The sequence below is a fragment of the Ictidomys tridecemlineatus genome, chromosome 7 (assembly GCF_052094955.1).
Source record: "Ictidomys tridecemlineatus isolate mIctTri1 chromosome 7, mIctTri1.hap1, whole genome shotgun sequence".
Lineage (NCBI taxonomy): Eukaryota > Metazoa > Chordata > Mammalia > Rodentia > Sciuridae > Ictidomys > Ictidomys tridecemlineatus.
The window spans coordinates 60,396,020-60,408,110 of record NC_135483.1 but is presented as its reverse complement, the minus strand read 5'-3'; the positions used below and the strand labels follow the sequence as shown (position 1 = coordinate 60,408,110).

The 12,091-nt window shown below is 39.6% G+C and overlaps 1 pseudogene; it reads left to right on the top strand.

The window, feature by feature from the left end:
- LOC144365702 (extracellular sulfatase Sulf-1-like) overlaps window positions 1-11,842 on the top strand; it is a 52,650-nt pseudogene extending 40,808 nt beyond the window's left edge.
- Window positions 11,843-12,091: the final 249 nt, after the last annotated feature.

Sequence of the window (12,091 nt, the reverse complement as noted above, 5' to 3'; positions counted from 1 at the left end):
TGCTGAGAAAAAACTTTTTAGTTTGAGTAAATCCCATTTGTTGATTCTTGTTATTAACTCTTGTGCTATGGGTGTCCTATTAAGGAATTTGGAGCCGGACCCCACAATATGTAGATCGGAGCCAACTTTTTCTTCTATCAGATGCAGAGTCTCTGATTTGATATCAAGCTCCTTGATCCATTTAGAGTTAACTTTTGTGCATGGTGAGAGAAAGGGATTCAGTTTCATTTTGTTGCATATGGATTTCCAGTTTTCCCAGCACCATTTGTTGAAGATGCTATCCTTCCTCCATTGCATGCTTTTAGCCCCTTTGTGGAATATAAGTTAGTTGTAATTTTGTGGATTGGTTTCTGTGTCCTCTATTCTGTACCATTGGTTCACCTGCCTGTTTTGGTACCAATACCATGCTCTTTTTGTTACTATTGCTCTGTAGTTTAGTTTGAAATCTGCTATTGCTACACCTCCTGATTCACACTTCCTGCTTAGAATTTCTTTTACTATTCTGGGTCTTTTATTTTTCCATATGAATTTCATGATTGCTTTATCTATTTCTACAAGAAATGCCATTGGGATTTTGATTGGCATTGCATTGAACCTATAGAGAACTTTTGGTAATATCGCCATTTTGATGATGTTAGTTCTGCCTATCCACGAACAGGATATATTTTTCCATCTTCTAAGATCTTCTTCTATTTCTCTCTTTAGGGTTCTGTAGTTTTCATTGTATAAATCTTTCACCTCTTTTGTTAGGTTGATTCCCAAGTATTTTTTTTTTGAGGATATTGTGAATGGGGTGGTTTTCCTCATTTCTAGTTCAGAAGATTTGTTGCTGATATACAGGAATGCCTTTGATTTATGCGTGTTGATTTTATATCCTGCTACTTTGCTGAATTCATTTATTAGCTCTAATAGTTTCTTTGTAGACCCTTTTGTGTCTTCTAGGTATAGGATCATATCATCCGCAAATAGTGATAATTTAAGTTCTTCTTTTTCTATCTTAATGCCTTTAATTTCTTTTGTCTGTCTAATTGCTCTGGCCAGTATTTCGAGAACTATATTGAATAGAAGTGGTGAGAGAGGGCATCCCTGTCTTGTTCCAGATTTTAGAGGGAATGCCTTCAGTTTTTCTCCATTTAGAATGATGCTAGCCTGAGGCTTAGCATAGATAGCTTTTACAATGTTGAGGTAAGTTCCTGTTATCCCTAGTTTTTCTAATGTTTTGAACATAAAGGGATGCTGTACTTTGTCGAATGCTTTTCCTGTGTCTATCGAGATGATCATATGGTTCTTATCTTTAAGTCTATTGATGTGGTGAATAAAGTTTATTGATTTCCGTATATTGAACCAGCCTTGCATCCCAGGGATGAATCCTACTTGATCATGGTTCACAATCTTTTTGATATGTTTTTGTATCTGATTTGCCAGAATTTTATTGAGGATTTTTGCATCTAAATTCATTAGGGATATTGGTCTGTAGTTTTCTTTCTTTGAGATGTCTTTATCTGGTTTGGGAATCAGAGTGATATTGGCCTCATAGAATGAATTTGGAAGTTCTCCCTCTTTTTCTATCTCCTGAAATAGATTGTAGAGTATTGATATTAGTTCTTCTTTAAAGTTCTTGTAAAACTCTGCTGTATATCCATCCATTCCTGGGCTTTTCTTGGTTGGTAGTCTTTTGATGGCTTCTTCTATTTCCTCACTTGATATTGGTCTGTTTAGGTTGTTTATATCATCCTGACTCAATCTGGGTAGTTCATATGTCTTAAGGAATTTATTGATGCTTTCACTATCTTCTATTTTATTAGAGTATAGGGTTTCAAAATAATTTCTAATTATCTTCTGTATTTCTGAATTGTCTGTTGTAATGTTGCCTTTTTCATCCCATAAGCTAGTAATTTGGGTTCTCTCTCTTCTTCTCTTTGTTAGCGTGGCTAGTGGTCCATCAATCTTATTTATTTTTTCAAAGAACCAACTTTTAGTTTTGTCAATGTTTTCGATTGTTTCTTTTGTTTTGATTTCATTGATTTCAGTTCTAATTTTAATTATTTCTTGCCTTCTACTGTATTTGCTGCTGATTTGTTCTTCTTTTTCTAAGGCTTCGAGGTGTAGTGTGAGGTCATTTATTTGTTGGCTTTTCCTTTTAAGAAATGAACTCCATGAAATGAATTTTCCTCTTAGTACTGCTTTCATAGTGCCCCAGAGATTTCAATATGTTGTGTCTGAGTTTTCATTTATCTCTAAGAATTTTTTAATTTCCTCTTTGATGTCTTCTGTAACCCTTTGTTCATTCAGTAGCATATTGTTTAATCTCCATGTGATGTAGGCTTTTTCCTTTCTCATTTTATTATTGATTTCCAATTTCATTCCATTATGATCAGATAAAATGCATAGTAGTATCTCTACTCCTTTGTAATTGCTAAGATTTGCCCTGTGACATAATATATGGTCTATTTTTGAGAAGGATCCATGTGTTGCTGAGAAGAAAGTGTATCCACTTGATGTTGGGTGGTATATTCTGTATATATCAATTAAGTCTAAATTATTAATTATATTATTGAGCTCTATGGTTTATTTATTCAAATTTTGTTTGGAAGATCTGTCCAGTGGTGAGAGAGGTGTGTTAAAATCTCCCATGATTATTGTGTTGTGGTCTATTTGACTCTTGAACTTGAGAAGAGTTTGTTTGATGAACGTAGCTGCACAATTGTTTGGGGCATATATATTAATGATCATCAAGTCTTGGTGTGTGGTTCCCTTGAGCAGTATGTAGTGTCCTTGTTTATCCCTTTTGATTAACTTTGGCTTGAAGTCTATTTTATTTGATTCAAGTATGGACATCCCTGCTTGCTTCCGGGGTCTGTATGAGTGATATGATTTTTCCCAACCTTTCACCTTCAGTCTGTGTATGTCTTTTTCTATCAGATGAGTCTCCTGTAGGCAGCATATTGTTGGATCTTTTTTTTTGTAATCCAGTCTACTAGCCTATGTCTTTTGATTGGTGCATTTAAGCCATTAACATTTAGGGTTACTGTTGAGATATAGTTTGTATTTCCATCCATATTTGATTATGTATGTTACTTAACATGGTTTGTTTTTCCTCTATGATTAGTTTTTCCTTTACTGTACTACCTCCCACTGTTGGTTTTCATTGTTATTTTTCATTTCCTCTTCCTGTAATAGAACGGGGCATTTTTTAACCAGCTACATGTACAGCTAATGGAGCTCTGCAGCTGTCAAGGATACAAACAGTGCAACCCAAGACCAAAGGGACTGGAAATTGGCAAGGACAAGAATCATGTGTTTTTCTGTATTGCCTAGAGATCTCTTTGAGTTATCAAGTTTTCTGTCTTTGAAACATCTACATGCATGAAATATCAACATAGCTCTGGATATGTATAGGAAAATTTCCAGGCAATTCCAAACATAATTTGGTCTCTAAGTTTAGCTCTGGGTGCACAGTCAAAAAACCAGCCATCAAAAAAATTTGGTGAAGCTGGGCGCAGTTGCACACACCTGTAATCCCAGCAGCTCGGGAGACTGAGGCAGGGGGATCATGAGTTCAAAGCCAGCCTCAGCAACAGTGAGGCCCTAAGCAACTCAGTGAAACCCTGTCTCTAAATAAAATATACAATAGGGCTGGGGATGTGGCTCAGTGGTTGAGTGCCCCTGAGTTCAATCCCTAGGACACCCCCGGACACACACAAAAAATGATTGGGTGATTTGGTGAGTGTTTTCTTCCAATCTCTCCTTCAAGTCTATGTGATTAGTAAACTCCAATTCCTGAAAAAGCATCCATTAGAAGACAAGACAAAACTGAGGATTTCTTTGCTATTGCTGTCAGCAGTTATAAAATACTGTCTAAGAAAATCAGAAGACCCTCTTTTGTTAAGGGAACTTGGATGGAAACACATAATGCCCTATTTCTGTTTGTCACAGTTTGGGTTCCTCCCCCAGTTGAACCCTTGTCTGTAATACAATGAATTAGATTTCTTTTTGCCAAGAGTTCCCATCTGAAAATAGAGATATCTGAGCAGTGTATTCCCTTGGGATCTGAAAGTATAAGAGGGTCTGTATGGAATCAGCCAAGTGTTCCGTCCCTGCTCTGCAGTGTTGAACTGATTTTTCCTCTGGCTCATGGAGATGCAGTTCTCTTTCAAAATCAGCAGTGTATTCCCTTGGGATCTGAAAGTATAAGAGGGTCTGTATGGAATCAGCCAAGTGTTCCGTCCCTGCTCTGCAGTGTTGAACTGATTTTTCCTCTGGCTCATGGAGATGCAGTTCTCTTTCAAAATCAGCCCCAGCTTTTTACCAATTAATGAGAATACACACTGCTTCTCAATATTTATGTAAAAATTTAAAATCAGCTATCCAGAGAAGGAGAGAGAAAGAACTGAAGCTGGTAAGGACATTGGTATAGAAGAGTCTGACAACCCCAAAAGAGTAAAGAACTGGACTCACAGGCATTTGGGAGCAGTTTGCAGGAGCCCTTTGTATGCAGCTGAGTTTTAAACTGTGTCTTGTGGGTCCCATACAGAGCCAGCATCCTCAGAGTAAAAGTGGGCAGCTCTCTGGGTCGTAGGACTTGAAGGGAGAAAGGGGGTCCCCTCCATCCTTCCTGCCTGTAATGTCCACCACTATAAGATGCTAAATTTTTTTGAGCTGTGAGCATCCTATAAGAAAATATAAATCCTGTGAGAGAGATCACAGTTCTCAATCAGCACTTATCAGTTAACACTTAGTTAAAATTAGTCACTAAGCCAAGAGAGGGCGGGGCTTGCAGAATAGGTCCCTTGGTCACTAACCCCTCTCAGCTCAAATCTTTTCAAATATCCTGCTTATCTCATGACCTTTTCCTGAAATCTTATAAAAAGAAGAAAGGAAAGAAAGAAACAACCCACAAAGGCCTGGAATCTAAGCCAACTAATGAGGCACTAGAAATATTATACCCAGATACCTCTCCCCAAAAGAACATGACACTCTAACTCACTGGTGATGACAGTGCAGCTCTACTTGGTGACATCTGATAAAGTCCTTAATGATGAATGACGTGCCAGGTGGAGTCTGGTATTGCTGCTCCACTTCAAGTCATCCACCTTCTAGACTATTCCGAAGGGAGATCATTATGGGTCCATTTTTCAAGTGTTTTGTCTGAAAAAGAGCCCAAATTTAACTTCTACTGAGAATTATGTGAACTTCTGGAAGTACTTATTTCACTGCTTTTAAATGAACTCAACTCTTATTTTTTCATGGGAACTTCAACTTTTTTATTTTTTAACCTTAAGCCTTTTTATTTGTAGCTTTCAGTCCTCAGTTTGAGCCCCTCTAATAGAAAATCTCTGGATTTCAGCACTCTGTATTTAACCCAATATGCTTCTTTCTAGGGTTTAGATGTGGTGTATGAAAAACTACATAGTGAATGGTTTTATGAGTTCTCAAGATAATATAAATCACTCTTGTATTTTCCTATATCAGGAACTAAAGATGAAGGAATCTATGACCCACACAGGTATTCACATTTTTTTTTTATTCTTGGAAACTTCTTTCCAATAATTGCATGTTCTCACCATTCAAACTAATTTCTGCTTCTTACCATGTCTCAGAACATAGCTTGGAGTGCATGCTTTTTCTAACTGTGTTCTTCATCACATTTGGTCCCTGGTTATAGATCTTTAGCTTTGCTTTTACATCAGTTCATTGACCCAGCAAGCTGCATCTCCAAGCACTTACTCACCCTCATGCTTGTGTGCTTGTTGGGTGATGCTTTGGAGCATGGAATGATGTGAAAGGGGAGAAACACAGACTGGCCTTTCAGAGCCCTGGGAGAGGATGGGAGATCTCTTCTCTTTGAAGTGCCAATTAATTTGGTGGGACGTTTCATGGAAACCATTAAAGATTTTTATTAATATAACACCGGTAACACGAAAGGACTAATGAGAAATTTAAGGACATTCTAAGGCTGAACTTGGAGTAAACCAAAGGAATTTCCTCATTAATGGTCATTCAGTGGCAAAGGCAGCTATAATTAGGAGAATGTGGAAGGCTCTGCAGGGTGGTGGTGAATTCAGAGAAGGTGCCAGAGCTAAGGGCAGGATATCTAGAGTCAAAACTCAGTCAAGTCTCAACATAGCACTGAGAACCATGAACCTCATAAGCATCCAGCCTTGACATCTTCTCCCCCTTCAGCCACATCTATCCCTTCCTACTTCACTGTGCTCTGGAGGGGGGACCCACATATGGAATGTGTGCCTTGGTCGCCAGGAATATCAGCCATTGCACAGACCTCAGGAGGGTCTATAAAAGGCATGCCATGTGAAGAAGATGGGGACTGTCCTTGCCACCTCTTCTGAGGGGACTTAGGCATGGATATGCCAGAATCTTTATTAATGAATCCTCTTAGGAGAAAAATTTCTGACAAAGAAACATGGATCCAATCAGCGCCAGGCATATGGATATCTTCTCAGAAAAATAAAAGAATATTGCCATTTCAGGGGACCCTGTTCATCCTGCCACCTCTCCCTTCATCCTTCTGATCTAGAGTCTCAGATTCCTCCTTTTAGAAGTAACTGGTTTGTCTAACAAGAAGCTAAATGACAATAGGAAGGTGTTGAAGAAGATGGAAACAAACCAAAGAAACTATTTTGAGGATATTTGATAGCCATTATGCATCTCTTCTATTTTCTCTCCCATTTTTCTTCTTTCTTTTACTCCATCTGTCCCCACATCGACCCTGAGTCACCTCCCCCCTCCAAGTACATTTAAAAGATTCATACACTCGGACTATTTTCCCTGCTCCCTGCAGTCGCATTCAGACATTTCTGAAGTGTAACGTTATAAAAGAACCTAACACTAAATATTGACTTCACAGTTATGTTTTAATGCACTCTGTTTTACAGCTGAGGGATTTTCAGTCTAGCATCCTCTCACTTCTGTCATTGAAAGAGGTGAAAGGGTATTATTAGCAGGTAACTTAAGATACACACCAGTCAAAGCTGAGTCAGTTATCTCCATGAAGTCCTTCCTGGACAACTGAAATGAAGGAGGTTTAACTGTACTTGGGGTGCAGTTAAGTGACAGGCATCTGGGACAGGATGCTCCCCTTTCCTGATCCCTGCCACCACCACCCAAGGAGCTAAATAATCAATTGCTTCTGTGGTCATTCTGACACAGCTTTGGCAACTTCAGATTTGGGAAGCACATGAACAAGGGTGACAGGATGTTACTTGTTACTTTTCTTTTTCTTTTGAAGCTCCTTACAAAAGGGCAACTCTAAGGATACTCTATAATTCAAAATAACTGGAATTTCCAGACTCTACCTTTTCATAATCCATAAGGTGAACCATCTTACAGCAGATGTTCACCATGGCAGACACATCTTAACAGGGGAGTTGCTAAGAGGACATTTGACTTGTCAATCAAACCTGGGGACTCACCGGACCCTACCTGCATGATGAATGTGGCCTTGCCTGTTCATTGTGTCTTGCTGGAACAGATGCAAAACAAGCCACTATATATGTGGAGCTAGCAGAAAACTTGTATGTCTGGGTGGCGTTTACCAGTACAGGGCCCTCCATCCATGGCACACCACTTAAACCCACTCAAAAGCCTTAGTTCCTTAAGACTTTGTTAAAAAAAGACTAATTAAAATGTATCTTAATCTTAAATTAATGAGAAAAATGATAACTATCAGATCTGAAAGATTTGGAATTGAAAAGTTCAACAGAGCATTGTAGAAAATTTATCATATACAATGTGGATTATAAGTGTTTTAAAACTATCTTCTTATAGATTTTCAAAATTTAATCTTCTGATTTATTTAGAGGTTTTTCAAAAAACTGTTCCCTCTTTTTGTTTTTGTTTATTGACTTGTTCATAGTTATAAAGTGTAAGAGGCAAAGGGAGCCGAAATGCTTTTCTTATGCAGTCTTTTTCCAGTAAGAAAAAGTCACCCACAACTTAGGAAATAATTTTTAGTTTGATTTGAAAGCAATAACTTCTGTCTTGCAAAATAGAGTAGGATCAACAGGTTGATAGGGTATTTATTTTTCTTTTTGAATTTGAAAGTCACCATTTCTGCTCTTCGATGTCTTAGAAGAGTTCCTGGCAGTCATGGCTGTGGGCTTACTTGCTGTAAGGGGAAGTTTCTCTCTCTTTTTTTTTTTCTCTCTCTCTCTCTCTTTCTCTCTATCCCCATCTCTCCCCTCGCCTCCAGGATGAACTACCAGTTGTCCTTTTCCAAAAAGCTGAGGTCAACTAGTTGTCCTGTCCTGAGCTGATCAGTGTATGACTATTAGGTCTAGAGGGCCTCTTCTCCTCTCTTTCTCTCTCCCTGGGTGGTCAATCAGAAGTCCTTTCCCAAAATCTGAGGTCGACCAGTTGTCTTGTCCTGAACCGGTCAGTGTGGGACTATGGTGAGTAGTTTTGGGCAGCCTGGCTCTGGTAAGACTGCCTCCAGAACCTTTGCACCAGGTCCTCCTGGCCAGGTGACCACATAATCTCCACCCTCAACAACCAGACCATCCACCTTGCTTTGGTTTGTATTGATTCATCTCTCCATAGAGCAATAGTTGGTTCTGATGATGGCTGTGGGTGACATGGCTATACTGCACTGTGGTTATAAGCACAGGTGCTGGAGACAGTCACCCTTGGGTTCAAGTCCCAGCCTTGCTGGTGAGCATGCTGAAAACAGCATGGCACGGAGCAAGCTTCCACAAAAGAAACAGTGTGCTGAAGAGCGCAGAGACACTAGCTCATAGGACATTAGCATATTTTGTGTCATTAAGGAAGAAGTAAAACTCAGTTTGAGAACCACGCGTGTTCTTGAATCTTTCTTAACGGATTCACAACGTTTCTGTTTCGAGGGTTGGAGAACAATTACCACAACTTGAAATCATCTAGAATTAGCCTAGAGATGCTCTCTCCAGAACAACCCTACTCAGACCTTTGCTCTCTGAATAAAGAACCTCAGAATGGCCCAAGACAAAGACTTCCTTTTGTGAGCTGAAGGCTGGCAGAACCCAGGACAAGGACATGGGGGTTTTAGGTCTTAAAGTCTAATATTTCTTCAACATGCTGTTTTGATTTAACTTTGCATTTACAGAAAGCTTGCAAGAATAGTTCCAAGAAATTTTACCCTACTTGCTTCATCATTTCCCCTTATTCTCTCTGCCCCTCCCCCATATTACACACTTTTCTTTTTCTAAATCAGTTTCAAGTAATTTGCAGACATCATACCTCTTTATATAAAAATGATTTAATATATATTTCCTAAGAGCATTTTTTACATAACTGCCATAATTTATGGAAATCAGATGCTGCCATTTATGGAAATCAGATAATTCAGTGTTGATAGGTATCCTCTAATCCACATTCTATATTCAAATGTCACCAATTATCCCAATAATCTCATAATTATAGCTTTTTGGCTTTTCTTTGTCTGATCTGGAATCCAATACAGAACCATACATTGTGGTAAATTGTCACCTCTTTTCAGTATCACTTCTTCTAGAACAGTTCCTCCACATCTTGAAGAGTACAGGCCAGTTGTTTTGCAGAGCGTCCTTCAGTTTGAGGTTTCTCTGATGTTCCCTCATCATGGGCCTGGAGTTTTGCATTTGGGGCAGGAATATGCCTAAAACAATGTCGTACCCTCAGGGTATCTCATCAGGAGCTGCATGACATCTGTTTGGTGGTGCAACCTTTGATAATTTTGCTAAAGTGTGGGTTGCTAGGTATAATTGCTATTCTTCCTTTTCAATTAATAAGTAATTCACCGACTAGCTTTTTCCAGACAGTCTTGATTCTTGCCTGAATCACTCAATGTTAACATGATGACTGCAATTGTTGATTTTCCACCCCAATTGTTCCTCCCTTTTTTTTTTTTTTGGTACTGAGGACTGAACCCAGAGGCACTTAACCACTGAGCCACATCCCCAGCCTTATTTTGCATTTTATTTTGAGACAGGCTCTCACTAAGTTGCTCAGGTCCTTGCTAGGTTATTGAGGCTGGCTTTGAACTAGCAATCCTCCTGCCTCAGCCTCCCAAGATGCTGGGTGTCCCTTCCATTTCTTAGGTAGTGTTCCATGGTAAAGAAGTAATGTCCCTTCTTACTGCTTTATTTGTATCCATATGGAATGGTAAGCCTTCCTTTTATTCCATGGATATTCTTTTGCTATCATTATATCTTTTAAGGATCCAAGTGTTCCAAGTTCAGCCACTGGTGCCTTCTATTGGCTTCAGTGTGCTGCTGGGTCATCCCCATCATTCTTGAGCACTGCATTGCTTTCTAGCCCAGCAGTGTGTTCCAGATTATCTTGTGTTTTTGCCCCCCAACATCTGGAATCAGTTGTGTCTCCAAAGTCTCCAGTTCCTCTTAGAGAGGAGTGGTACTTGACCAAGACTCACACAGTCTCACATGCTCTCCTGGTGACAGAGTGACAGTAAAACTCAAGTCTTCTGATGGGTAGGACGGTGCCAATTCTAACACCAACCATGCCAACATGGAGAAGCTTTTATTTGTTTGATTTTTATTCTTTCCCTTTTTTCCTCTCTTTTTCTGTACTGAGAATTGAACCCAGGGATGCTTTACTACATCTCGCAGCCCCTTTTTATTCTGTGAGACAGGGTCTTGCTAGTTGCCCAAGCTACCCTCAAGCTTATGATCCTCGAACCTGGGCCTCCTTAGTTGCTAGGATTACAGGCATTCACCACCACACCTGGCTTTTTTTTTTTTTTCAATTTTTAGTTGTCATGCAATTATTTTTGTAATTAAAGTCACTCCTTGATTAGGAAAAAATACCTTTTACTGTTCTATTTTGAATTGATTTGCAGGGTCAGTTGCTTGTCCAGTTAAGTAGGAAACATGTTTTGCACTAATGAGACACCTTTACCTCTCTCTCCACAGAGAACAGTTATGGGACGGATGGGAAGGTTAATCTGCCCAGTCTCACGGCAGCCATGAGCTGGCAAGGCCTGGAGGAACTATACAGTGTGAACGAAAACATCTATAGGTACAGACTCAGCTACAGACTTAGTCTGGTTGACTGGACTAATGACTTGAAGGGTATAGATGGAGTATTTGCACTGCTGAGCAGTCACTCTGAGCAGAAAACTGAACAGTCACTCTGAGCATACGAAAACTGCTCAAGGTAATGGGTTCCTGATTGTCTCTGCTGAGCTCTCTACGCCAGTGGATACGGCCTCTGCAGAGTCAGATGAAGGCCTAAGTCACACAGTTGGGGAAGAACCTCGTTTGACCTTGCCAAACCTTCAGACCCTGCATTTGAACCAACCAACATTAAGTCTAGAGAGTAAACTTGAACAGAATAATGACATTCTAGAAGTGAATTGTTTGAATTCTGATCACTGGAGAAATGGTAAAACTGAAAAATGGATGGGGATTGAAGAGGTCACTCCTTTCTGAAAGTGATTTCAGTAGCAATGGTGTGAGAGTTGGTGCACCAGCCCTACCCCCAGGCTGCAGCCCATATCAGCAGGCATCAGAAAGAACTTCCCCAGGATGCTGGTCCAGGAGAAGAAGTTTTGAAGATCAGTTTTATCTTCCTGTGCATTCTGAGGGAGCCTCTGTTCATCAGACCTTCAACATGTCCATCATGGACCAGTCTATTCATTCCAGCAGAGCAGAGAGGATGGAGAAGAATCACACAAAGGAGAGCTTACAATCTAGAAGGCAGTGCCTGCTTTCCACTCTCCCAGTTAGATAAAATTATTACCTCATCCTACACACAGTATTTTTTTAACTTTTTATTAGTAAACTAATAAGCATAATCATAGCTACCAACATTCCAAGCAGCCCTGGGTACCTTTGTGCAGAAAGAGTTAGTGTGTAAGTGTTGTGCACACAGGGACGTATCAGAATTCATTATTTGACAAGAATAGAAAGAAAGGTTGAGGTTTTTTTTTTTTTTTCTGTTTGGTTTTCGTTTTGGTACTAAGCCAGTATTATCTTTTGAGCATTATAGGGTCGTGCATATGTAAATGTTACCCAGTCAAAATGGCTAAAACTGTGCCTTTCCAAGCTTCTAAAATCAACACCCTTGGCCACATTGTGCTGCCAGCATAAGGAAGTTTTGA